Source organism: Dipodomys ordii, unplaced genomic scaffold (genome assembly GCF_000151885.1).
Source record: "Dipodomys ordii isolate 6190 unplaced genomic scaffold, Dord_2.0 Scaffold113, whole genome shotgun sequence".
NCBI lineage: Eukaryota > Metazoa > Chordata > Mammalia > Rodentia > Heteromyidae > Dipodomys > Dipodomys ordii.
The window spans coordinates 4,795,454-4,808,731 of NW_012267329.1; the positions used below are offsets into that span (position 1 = coordinate 4,795,454).

The following is a 13,278-nucleotide window of genomic DNA, read 5'->3' on the forward strand; positions in this document are numbered from 1 at the left end:
GTTATGTCAAACTTTACAACTTTGGCTGGGGTGCGGGGGGGGGGAGAAGTAAGGGGTTGGGAGATGGGAAGGGATGGGAAGGGGAAACAAAGGAGGAGGCAACAATGCTTGATAAGAAATGTACTCCCTATCTTGCCTATGTAATTATAACCCCTCTATATGGTATTTTCCCAAAAAATTTGATTAATCATTTTGATTACTTCAATTTCTGCCTTAAGGTTCTTAAATTAAATCTACATGTTCTTGCCAGAGTAAACTTAATCTCCTATTAATACATTATGTGTTCATAAACTGCTGATAAGTTTGCTAATATTCTGTAAATTATTCTTGTTAATTTTCATAAAAATGAAGCTGGAGTATAATTGCACTTTCTTTTGTGCTTGTTGAGTTTCAGTATCAAGACACCTCAGATGTTATTATTGCATTGAAATATGAACACATTAGTCTCAATAAACCTACACAAGTGTGTAATTACTATTTTATTGAATGTCTTTAGTATTTAATATAATTTAATAGTAAGGCATTGCTGTCTGAATTTTTTCACATATGGATTAAAAATTTTAATTAACAATTCAGCCTGCTGTTTTTTTCCAGTTTGAGTCAATTTGAATTAGTTCTGTTTTTAAAAATATTCTTCAGCTTACCTAAATTATCAATTATTACATACTAGTACTGATAATTACTTATATTCCTAACAATAGCTTTAAAAGATGTATTTGTATTGCTTTTGACCATCCCTATTTGGCAATTTGGATTTTGTACTTTCACTTTATTTTTAGATGATAAAAGGTAACAAAATCAGTTTAAGAAAACAAGTATTTATCTATTTTCTCTTTCGTTGTATGTTGTCTTTCTGTTTAACTTCTGTTATTAATTTTATAATTACTTTGCCTTTAATATGTGATTATATTAGTATTCTTTTTAATTGAAATAAAAACACATCTTATCGTTAATATTTCTTTATATACAAATTAGTTTATAAATTGCTGAGTTTTGTATCTAGAATTTGTCTCATTAAATTTCCATCTACTCTCTCTCGCTCATTCACTCACTCACTTTCTCTCTGTCTATGTTGGATGTTCATGAGCCTCTTGCTTTACTTCATTTTTCACATTCACTCAAATGATATGCATAATGCTTATAGTGTATATCCATCTGTTCTTGTTATGTATGGTGACAGCCTCAGGGCCCCCAGGTTCAGCCTGGGATGCATAGAAACTCTACATTTTAAGCCTCAGAAACTCAGGAACTGAAGAGGTGGAGCCTTCATTCCCTTTTTAATAAAGTAGTTTATTGACTGCGTTGATTATCATATATCTATGTACTAAAACTAAAGTGTTGCTTAGTATTTCCATTGGCTTTCCTTGGTGTCTTGGCTTCTTTGAGCTGGGAATACTTATCATAATAATTGATAGAACTAATTAAAGTTTTGATCATTTATTTGCATATTCATTTTTTTGGGGGGTCCGGTCGGGGGGCCTGAACTCTGGGCCTGGGTTCTGTCCCTTAGCTCTTCAGCTCAAGGCTAGCGCTCTACGACTTGAGCCACAGCGCCACTTCTGGCTTTTTTCTTTTTGCTTATGTGGTGCTGAGGAATCGAACCCAGGGCCTCATGCATGCAAGGCAAGCGCTCTACCACTGAGCCATCTTCCCAGCCCCTGCATATTCATTTTACCTTGATACAGTATTAGTTTTCTCATCTTAGAGGTTTGATTATCTTGCAATATGAGACTTCCTAGAGCTCTATGGCTGCGTATCTGTGCAAAGCCTGATTACTTCCCATTTCCCTTTGCTGAAGATATATGCGAAATGTGGTGTGTCATTCAAATTTTTCACAGTACATTCACCTAGCTTTTTTTTTATTATTATTTTGGCTCGGTTATAGAAAAACAACACAAAATCTACAGTTTGTACCAGTGCCCTATGATAGTGAGACACTTTTCTGACTTGTCAAGTTCTGTTGTCACAAGTAATACCTCAGTGCTAAGTGTATTTTCTGTGTTTTCCTATTGACTGGTAATGCAATTCCTTATTTTCTGTAAGTCAAATATAGTTAAAATATCCTTAACATTTCATCATTTCTTCCAATTGTGCTCACTATGGGATTAATTAAAATAACCAAAGCTGATATTGTTGGACAGGAACCAACCCCCAAGTAAATTTCATGTATATGAGTGGGATATTACATGTTAGGTAGTGGTTAGCCAAGGAAATTCCAGGAAGTGTTTGGTACATGGCTGACAACATATCACTTTTGAAGGGTACAAACAACCAGATACAAATCTATCATACTGTCACATCTATCATACTGTTACATCTATCATACTGTCTGGTTATAGAAAGCCACATATAAGGGCTCCAGCTCAGATCAGTTTGAGTGACCAAGAATTACCTTTGTATTATTAACATGTCACTTTAATCTGGTTGTAATTAGATCTTCTTCCTCCTTCAGTCCTTGTGTGTTTTACTTGGGTAGTTGTGGGTAGATGCTTGCCCAGAATAGTTCTGAAGTCATAATTCTTCCATAGCTTTAATGTCAATAACTCTTTGTGCCTATTCCAGCAAGGTCTCCTGGCCCCCCTGCATGTCAATAGAAGCCTGTGCTATGGCAAAAGGGTTGATAGTTTTGACTTCTTTTTCTGAGTTGACTTACTTTCACCCCTGAAAGTGCCTTTCTAGCCTAATAGCCTTCACTATTCATAATAAATGGTGCTTTTTACTACTCTGAAGCAAAGGGACATTGTGTTTTCCAGAAATTGTGGCCACCAGAAACCTTCCTTCTAAGTACTTCTGCCAATATATCAATACCTAAATCCATGCCTTTTAATATTGTCCTAAATCTATGACTTGTAACATCTTTTGGGTATGGCTTATGTAAAGTAAAATGTACCATTATTAGCTGCTGAAAACTGCATAAGGCTGTATGAGTCAAGCACCTATCCTGATACAGACATTTCCATCCACCCAGTTCTCAGGTCAGACATCAATCCTGCTTTACACAGCAATCTACTATTCTCATAGGTTTTCACTATAGTTTAGTTAAAAAAATCCACACAACTGAGATAATAGCATGTATCTTTTCTTGTTGTTTCTAGTCCTGGGGCTTGAACTCAGGGCCAGGGGATTGTCTCTGAGCATTTTTTTTTTTTTTTGCTGAAGGCTAACTCTCTACCATTTCAGCCACAGCTCTACTTCTGGCTTTGTTTGGTAGTTAATTGGAAATAGACGTCTCATGGAGTTTCCAGCTTTGGCTGACTTTGAACTATGTTCCTCAGTTCTAAGCCTCTTGCTTGAGTAGCTCGGTTACAGGTGTAAGCCATAGGTGCTTTGCCAGGAAATCCTTTATAATTTTGTTTTGTTTATTTATTTATATATTTATTTTGGGTCCTGTCCTGGGCCTGAACTCTGGGCCTGGGCACTGTCCTTCAGCTCTTCAGCTCAAGGCTAGCACTCTACCACTTGAGCCACAGCACCACTTCCAGCTTTTTTTTTCTGCTTATGTGGTACTGAGGAATTGAACCCAGGGCCTCATGCATGCAAGGCAAGAGCTCTACCACTGAGCCACTTTCCGAGCCCCTCCTTTTTTATTTTGCATAATACTATTTTCAGTCAGTATGCTTGTGAAACTCATTCATGTTATTGTGTATCAGTAGTGTTGTTGCCTTTTGTTGCTATATTCTAATATGTCAGGGCTTATGGCCTCTTCTCTATAAACGGCAACTTGAATTGTTTTCGTTTTGTAGTTAAGAAGAAAGGTAGCTATGAGACTGGTGTTAGCAAAAAAGAGAAAAATTCAATAGAGAAAAATCAGTGAAATCTAAAGCTGTTTCTTTGAGACTGCCAATAAAATTTATAAGCCTTTACCTAGACTGAATAAAACAAAAAGAGAGAACTCAACTTATTTGGGTAAAAAAGAAAAGAAAGAAGACTACTGTCAAAGACTTCATTCAAGCTTGATAAGAAATGTACTCATTATCTTGCCAACGTAATTATAACCCCTCTGTACAGTATTTTCACAAAAAAAAGACCTCATTCAAATAAAAAGCACTGAAAATAAATCAGAAAACTTTGGAGAAAGGAACACACACACACACACACACACACACACATACACACAGAAACACACGCACTCTCACACATATAGACACGCACACACATTGCCATTTTTGTGCAAGTCGAGTGTCATTAAGTACTTTCTTAGTGTTATTAGTAATTTCTTTGTATGCTCTTACAGAGGAAGCAGAGTCATTAAGAAAAAGGTAGGAGGAGGGGCGCTGTGGGTGCTGCCCCCGGGTGCTAACTGAAGAGTGTAGTTGTGTATAACAATGACTTAGGCCTATTGAAGCTGGTAGTTATTTTTGTGCAATTACTTTCTTGGATCTGTCTTATGGAGGGCAAGGGACACACCCTTCAGTTTCCTTTAGGGCTGAGTGCTAATGTTCATACATAGACTCGTTTAGAATTGCTTTGGCTGAAAGGAAGGGAATTAACTAAAGAAGTCTCTGAGCGTGTGATCTGACAGTCATCATGGCCCATGGCCACCTGCTGAATAATATAGTGACTTAAAATAGAAGCAAAATGACCAACTGTGACAAATTTAGACCAGTTTGAGGTACCATTTATGGTCTAGTATTCCCCATGGACCAAGACTAAAGAGGAAAGACTATACTTTAGCCAACCCCACTTCTTTTTTTGTTTTTAAATTTTATTGTGAAAATACTGTACAGAGGGGTTACAATTACATGGGCAAGATAATGAGTATATTTTTTATCAAGCACTGTAGCTTCCTACTTTGCTTCCCCTTCCCATCCCTTCCCATCCTTCCCCAGCCACCCCCCAAACCTCTTCCCCCCCCCACCAAAGTTGTAAAGTTCGTTTTCGACATAAGGACTTGTATATCTCATTGTTGCAATGTGTCCACCTGTATCCCTATTTAAATGATTTGTTTTTTCCCTTCCCCTCCACAAGTTATACAGACATCAAATACAGTGAAAGCGGGGGTTATACCATGGAGGACATAAAAAGCAACAAAGAAATAATCTTATAAATGTGTTAGAAACAAATGCATGAAAGAAAAAAAAACATTTGAATACATATCTTAGCGTTCATTTCCCTAACATCAACTTATCTGACCTCTTCTGCTTGCTCAGACATATACTAGTTATTGCAAATAAGGGAAACCATGGGAACTATGTTTCTTTGGGCGTGGCTTACTTCACTTAATACATATTTTTTCCAAGTCTTCCATTTCCTAACAAATGGGGCAATGTCATTATTTCTGATGGAGGCATAAAATTCCATTGTGTATATATACCACATTTTCTTGATCCATTCATCTACTGAGGAGCATCTGGGTTGGTTCCATATCTTAGCTATGGTAAATAATGCTGCAATAACCATAGTTGTGCTGGTAGCTTTAGTGTGGTTTTGTTTGTGATCATTTGGGTAAATGCCAAAAAGTGGGATTGCTGGGTCATAAGGGAGCTCAATGTGGAGTCCTTTGAGGAACCTCCATACTACTTTCCAAAGTTGTTGAACAAATTTACACTCCCACCAACAATGCAGTAGGGTTTCCTTTTGGCCATATCCCCTCCAGCATCTGTTGTTATACCCATTCTAACAGGTGTAATTGGAATCTCATTGTTGTTTTGATTTGCATTTCTTTTATGGCCAGGGATGTTGAGTATTTCTTCATGTGTCTATTGGCCATTGTTATTTACTCTTCAGAGAAGTTTCACTTTAAGTCTTTAGCCCACTTATTTATTGGGCAGTTGTTTCTTTGAGGATTTGTTGTTGGGGGATTTAATTTTTTGAGTTCCAAGTATATTTTAGATATGAGACCCTTGTCCGTTGTATGGCTAGTGAAGATCTTCTCTAAATTCATGGGCTTTCTATTGATCTTGCTAGCTATGTCCTTTGCCATGCAGAAGCTCTGCAGCTTCATGCAATCCCATTTGTCCAACCTTTCTTTGATTTGTTGTTTCTGGGTCTCTATTCAGAAAATTTTGGCCTGTGCCAAGGGGACCTAGGGTTTCTCCTATTCCATCCTGTAATGTTTTCAGAGTGTCTGCTTTGACTTCGAGGTCTTTGATCCATTTGGAGTTGATTCTGGTGCAGAGTGATAGATAAGGATCTAGCTTTAGTTTTCTGCAAGTAGTTAACCAATTTTGCCAGCACCATTTACTGAAGAGGCTGTCTTTCTTCCATTCTATTTTTTAAGCTCCCTTATAGGTCTGTAGGTTCATTTCTGGGTTTTCAGTTCTATTTCATTGGTCCTGAGGTCTGTTCTTGTGCCAGTATTTGATTACTATGGCTTTGTTGCACTGTTCTTTCTGTTGAGGATCATTTTTGCTATTCTGGGTCTTTTATTGTTTCATATGAAATTTTGTATTGCCTCTTCTGTTTTCTTGAATAATGAGGTTGGAATATTGATAGGTATCACATTGAATTTGTAGATAGCCTTGGGAAGTATTGCCATTTTCACGATGTTGATCTTTCCAATCCAGGAGCATGGGAGTTTTTTTTTTTTCTGCCACATTCTAAGTTCTGTTTTGATTTCCTTTTTCAAGTTTTTAAAGTTTTCATCATAGAGGACCTTCACTTCTGTGGTTAAGTTAATTCCTCAGTATTTTTTTTTGTGGGGCTATTATGAATGGAGTTGCTTTCCTAATTTCAGCCACACTTTTCTCATTGTTGGCATACAGAAAAGCCATTGGATTTTGAGGGTTAATTTTATACCCTGTTACTTTGCCCAAGTTTTGAATCAGCTTGAGTAATTTGAGAGTGGAGTCTGGGCCAATCCCACTTCTTTTTTTTTTTTTTTTTTTGGTCCGGTCATGGGGCCTGAACTCTCGGCTTGGGCGCTGTCCCTCAGCTCTTCAGCTCAAGGCTAGCGCTCCACCACTTGAGCCACAGTGCCACTTCCGGCTTTTTTCTTTTTGCTTATGTGGTGCTGAGGAATCGAACCCAGGGCCTCATGCATGCAAGGCAAGTGCTCTACCACTGAGCCACCTTCCCAGCCCCCAATCCCACTTCTTTATGCTATGTCTCTCCTTGTCTTGTCCTCCTCTCTCATTCTTACCTGGCACTTCAGACACATATCTTTGCATTACTTTTTATATTTTTGCTCTACTAGTTTTTCTTAAAAGTCCATCACACCTAACATTAGTAATGTAGTAATTTACAGAAAATGTGAAGATTCTGAGACTGTATATATATTTTCTCATGCTACCTTATGAGGCATTGTCATATGTCTTACATTTGTATGAAATCACCAAAAGGAGTAGTACCATTTTATTTGGTTAGTTTCTTGAATTTAATGTTTACATTAACCAGGTATTTTCCATTTTAGATATTCTTCCCTTTCAGTTAGAGACTAGAATTAGAGATTATTGTTCTTTCCTAATGTTTACCTTCCTGACTGCATAATCAGGTTAGTACTGGAGTAACATGTACTGGATTGTTCTAGTACGTGTGAGATGGTCTTTTAGAATAATCTGTTTCATAGTCAAGGGAATGGTGTGTATGAATTGAATTTAAGCCTCCATTATTTGGGATAATGTTTGGGGACTGCAACTGATGCATGTGGTTTGAGAGGCTTCTGATGGCTTCCCCTAAGGCAGAAAGTTTAACAAGTAGAGGAGACATTAGTGAACAGTACTGGAAACAGAAAACTGACATTGGGAATTGAAATCCTTTAGTATAAATTGCTTGAAACCTTTGGTCTCAGTTCTCTCATCTGTGAACGAGGATTATAAATGGTACTACCTCATAAAATTGCCAAGGATTTAAAATGTGTTAAGTGCTAAGCATACTTGTTAAACTCATAGATTGAACTTGGAAGGATGTTGATTCTCGCATTGTAGTGTTGATAAACTTTCTCCCTTAGGAGTGGGCCTCAGGGGTTTAGAGAGGAGATTTTAAAGTGGGGTTTTGAAAAATCAGAGTATGGCTGCATCTTATGGCTGAAGATTCTGGTGTTCTGTCACAATCCATGTACTTTTTAACACTGTTTCTCTTCTGGAACTCATCCAAACATCTTTCTAATTTTTCTTTCATTATACAGCTTTTGACATGTTTCTTTCTACCATGAAAATGTACATGTTTTATTTATTTTTACAATTTTGGTTATTTAAAAGGTAGCTTTACAAGTACCATGTTCCCTGACAGTACTGATTAGCATGTGTTATGGATGTCAGTACATAATATTTAGCAATAAACACATTGAATGGTTAGAACTCATGTTAGCAATTTATACATGAAATTTAGTGCTGTCTTTATAATGGCAAGATCCACAGTAACCATGGAACTAACATTTATCTAATAGAAAGTCTGGTTAACATTTATTTTTAAGAAAGTTTGGTAAATTTAGACTATAGATGTAGTATAAATACCTAGAAGAGAACAAAAGGATAAATTGACCACTTGAGAATTGGCAGTATTTTGAGGGTTTAGATGTTGAATTTGGATTGCCCTATATCTACAGCACAACTTAATGATGCTCCACACCTTGTGTGTGGCTTCCAGCTTGGTTCAACTTGTTTCTTGGGATATTTGAATGCTTTATTTTAGCTGCCATGGCCTATGATGACTTTGTGGGCATCTGCAACCCACTGCTGCAATCAACCAAAATATCTACATGAGTTTGTGTGCAGTTAATTGCAGTAGTTTTCATAGGAGGTTTTCTGAATGCTTATTCCTTTATCCTTTCCTTCTTTGGTTTACTTTTCTGTGGACTCAATAGAGTCAATCATTTTTTATGTGATTTTGTTCCCTTAGTTGATGTATACTGTGCAGTGGACATCATGTTCACAATTGTTCCCTCATTTACTGCTGGCTCTGTCATTGTGTCCGCAGTGATTGTCACAGCCATCTGCTACATCTACATCCTCATCACCATCCTGAAGTTGCACTCCACTTAGGGCCGCCACAAGGCCTTTTCCACCTGCACCTCCCACCTCACTGCAGTCACTCTGTACTATGGGACAGTTACATTCATATATGACGCCAAAGTCCAGCTATGCCATTGACCAGAGCAAGGTGATATCTGTGCTCTACACTGTGGTGATCCCCATGCTTAAATCCCTCATCTACAGACTCAGAAATAATGAGATTAAAGGTGTTCTGAAAAGAGATCTTGGTAGAAAAATATTTTGTTAATGAGATATTACTTCATACAGTTTCTTATAGCAATGACATGGCTGTCATATTAAAAGGAAGATGAGTATCTGGTTATCATCATCAATATCATCATCATCACCATCAACATCATCATTGTCTTTAATTATACGAATGTCTTTTATCATGCAACAGAGTTGCCATTCAACAAAGCAGTCAATAAATTCAATATGTCTTGGTCAATGTCATCCTATCTGTTTTGAAATCTATCCACCAAGGCAGCATTAGTGAATGTGATGATTTTTCAGTAAACATTGGGGTTAAATTTTTGAGTAACTCACTTTTTCAAAGTAAAATATATGTACAGTGAGGCACATAAATTGTGTCACATTAAACAAAATTGTGTTCAATTACTGAAAAAGTTTTTTTCTATGGCATCTCTTCGTGAGTTTAGACCTTGTTATGGTATGGCTCTTCAATATTGCCCAAGGTGGATATTTGTTGCAGCATTGGTCCCTAGTACTGTGCTATTAGGAGATGGTAGAAACATCCAGAGGTTGAGCCTAGTGAAGCTTAGCTCACTGGGGAAGTTACTCCACTTCTCTGACTTCTCTGTTTTGTTTTCTGACCATGATGTGAATGGTTTTATTCTACTGTGTGTGACAGCATGATATGTCACCAAAAGCCTCAGTAATGGAGCCATCTCATTACTTAGTGAAATTTCCAAACTTGTGAGCCTGAGTAAACCTTTTCTGCATTGAATTTTATATGTCAGCTACTTTTATTTTTCACAGTAACAGAACATTTACTAACCTTTATTCTTTGGCTGTATTCATTTCACCATCAGCTTATTGTTATCATTCCTTGTAGAATTTGGATCCATAGTGCTCTGAATCTGTGAATCAATTTTTGGGGAATGGAATTTTTACTTTAATTGTAGTGGGGTTTTTCAGTAAATGAATATGATATTGAATATAGTACCTCTTTCTACTTAAGTCGTTTTTATTTATCTTTTTTAAAATTTGATTTTATTGTGAAGATGCTGTACAGAGGGGTTACAGTTACATGAGTAGGGTAATGATTATATTTCTTGTCGAACATTGTCACCCACTTCTTTATTTTTTTTCCCTACTATCCCTTCCCTAGCCCACATCCTCCACTCTTGCCCTTAATTTAATCTTTAAATAAATTTTACTGCTATTCATAAATGTATTCCCAAATACTTTGACATAATTTTTTTCAGACAGAAAAAGAGTGTACTGGGGGGAGAGTACACTGTGGACCTGCAAGAGATGGAGGCATTTGGAGACAGAGGAGATGGAAGAGGAGAAAAAGAGAGAAAAAGAAGAGCTCTTTGACACATTTTAAATACATTTTATTACACTGTAATTGCACTTTTATTCTTTTAATATTTATCAGTATATAAACATATATTCAACTTTTGTCCTGTTATCATTCTAGATGCATAAAGTATATGCTTTATACATTTCTTAGAATTTACTTGAGGAACATTGTGAAGAAATGTAGTTTTATTTATTGTTAAATCTCTGATTTTACATCATTTTATATTGGCTTTCATGACCTTATTCAATACCTGAGACTTCATTATAGCCTTGAATGAAGATGGTGAAGGTGAAATTCTCTAAGGTTTCTCCAAGCAAATATGAAAATAATTGAATACTTTACCATGTGGGTGGTCTTTAATAGCACTTTTTTCTCATTTTTTCTTTTCCTTGATTCATTTGTGATTTTTCCCTTCTTTTGTATTCTGTTTTTTCCATTAACATTTTAATCATAAGTCTTTACAATATTTTTAAACCAATTGATTTAATTATTTTTTGCTACTAAATGTCACATTTTATCTAGAATTAGGTATACACTAATCTGCAGAAAATATAAAGCTCTTGTATTATATTTTCCTCATCCTACCTTGCTTTTATGTCATACAAGGCAACATCATACATTTATTTATTTATTTATTTTTAGAATCCAACTGGATTTTAGTTGACACAGAATGCAGAATCACTGCAAAATGAAAAGAAAAAAGAGAAAAGACAGCATTCCAGCTAAGGCATAATTAAGTAAAGAGGAGTTAGTCACTAAATGAATAACAAAACAGTTAAGCTTGATGGAAGAATCCTTTTTCTAGTGGCCATACTTTTGGAATTCCCACTCTTTGTTGTCCAAAAGGCACACCTGCTGTGTTTTGAGCCAAGGAGAGATGCAATGTAAGTGAAAGGCATGAAAGATCCATAATATGGTTCCTGCAGATGGAACAGTTATCTACCATAATATCCCAGGCCTGCCTGGTTACTGCATTCCACGTTGTTACTTCAGAGCACCTCTTGCCTGTGCCACTGCTGGTGCCACTTGGTGTGCCCACATCTATTGCTGCCAGCATTTTGGAAACACATGGTCTGTCTATTTTATTATTTTTTTAATTTGATGAAATCTATGTACTTTAAAGGAATTAGCAGGGAAATTAGTAGAGAATTTAGGTTCATATTATCCATTCTTGTAAGTAAGAGAGTTTTGTTCTTTTCAGTAATGTCCCTCTTCTTGGTTGTGTAGTACATGTCACTGCCTGAGTCATAGAAAGTCAGGTCTGTCCTGATATGCAAGTCTCAGATGTCCTTCTAGAACAGTCCATTTGAGAGTTCAGTGTGTGCACAGAATTCCAGCCTTCATTATGTGGAGTTGTCTTCAGGGTTTTTAACTCCTCCCACATATGGGAGTGATGCCATGTGGTCTGCAAGGTTGCTGATGGCTTCCCAGAAGGTTTAACATTCCAGCAACTGAGTGGAGTGGGGAGGGGAGAAGCATTAAAGTAGAGACTTTAATGGGTAGTACAAAAATGACAGTTGTGGGGAGGCTTCTCATTCCCTCAGCCTAAGTCTTTTGGACTCTCTAAGCTCTGTCCTTTCCTCAGAAAAATGAAGATAATAAAAGCACTTACTTGCTGGGTAAAATACTTAGCATAGGAGTTGATATAATGCAAGCTCTGAAGGAATACTGGTTCTTGTGATTATAGTAGTTATAAACCCACAGCCTCAAAATGGGGCTCCAGGGAGTTAGATTCTATGATGAGGAGCAGTAAGAGAACAAGGGTCAATCAGTCTTCATGTTGAAGATTTGTGTTCTCCCATAATCCTCGTACTAAATAAAGCAATACTTATGTGCTAATGGTCTGACACTTTCTTATCTGGAAGGCATATAGCCTGCTTTAAATTGTGCACATATTTATTATCTTTACAGAGCTTCTTGATCCTTTTTGTTATTCACAACAGAGTTTTACATGGAGTTCTACCTCACACTTACCACAGCATATTTTACTGATACCAATCTAAAACACTTGGCAAGAAGGACATATTAAAGCTAAGGTGAACAATTTGTGTCTGAAAATTGTAAGCCATGAGGTTGCATGGAGGAAGGTCAGGAAACTTGATTATCTCAGGGTGAAATCAGTATACAACTACATAACCCAAACTTTATTTGTTCCCATGGAGCACAGTGAAAAGTATAACCAGACAAACAAAACAAGATAACACACATGGGAAACAACAACAACAACAACCAAACTAGTGAGACTTTAAGTTTAGTACACTTTTAAGTTAGTTATTATAGACCATAATATTAATTAAATTAAAGAGGAAAAGAATGGTTGAAGCCAACTCTTAGTATCAGATAGATAATAATTGGGAGTTTCTTACTATTCTGTACACTGGATTTGGAGGTTTAAAAGTTGTCACCATGCCCCATGTTGATTGCCACTAAGAATGTCTTTTGGAATACTGTGAGCAAAAGAAACAGGAAATCAAGGGGCTCATGAACAAACATATGGAATGTTTATAGCTAATGCTAGATTTTGTACCTGATGTTTAACACTATTTCTTCATCATACCTATCAATATATTTATGATTCTTTCGAAAACCAGAAATGAACCTACAGACCTATAGCCATCTAATCTTCGATAAGAGAACTAAAACTATAGAATGCAAGAAAGACAGACTCTTCAGTAAATGGTGCTGGCAAAATAGGATAACCACTTGTAGAAAACTAAAGGTTGGTCCTTATATATCACCCTGCACCAGAATTAACTCCAAATGGATCAAAGACCTCGAAGTCAAAGCAGACACTCTGAAAACATTACAGGATGGAAT

The 13,278-nt window shown here is 36.6% G+C and overlaps 1 pseudogene; it reads left to right on the forward strand.

Moving 5' to 3' along the window:
• LOC105995012 overlaps positions 1-9,159 on the forward strand; it is a 9,376-nt pseudogene extending 217 nt beyond the window's left edge.
• Positions 9,160-13,278: the final 4,119 nt, after the last annotated feature.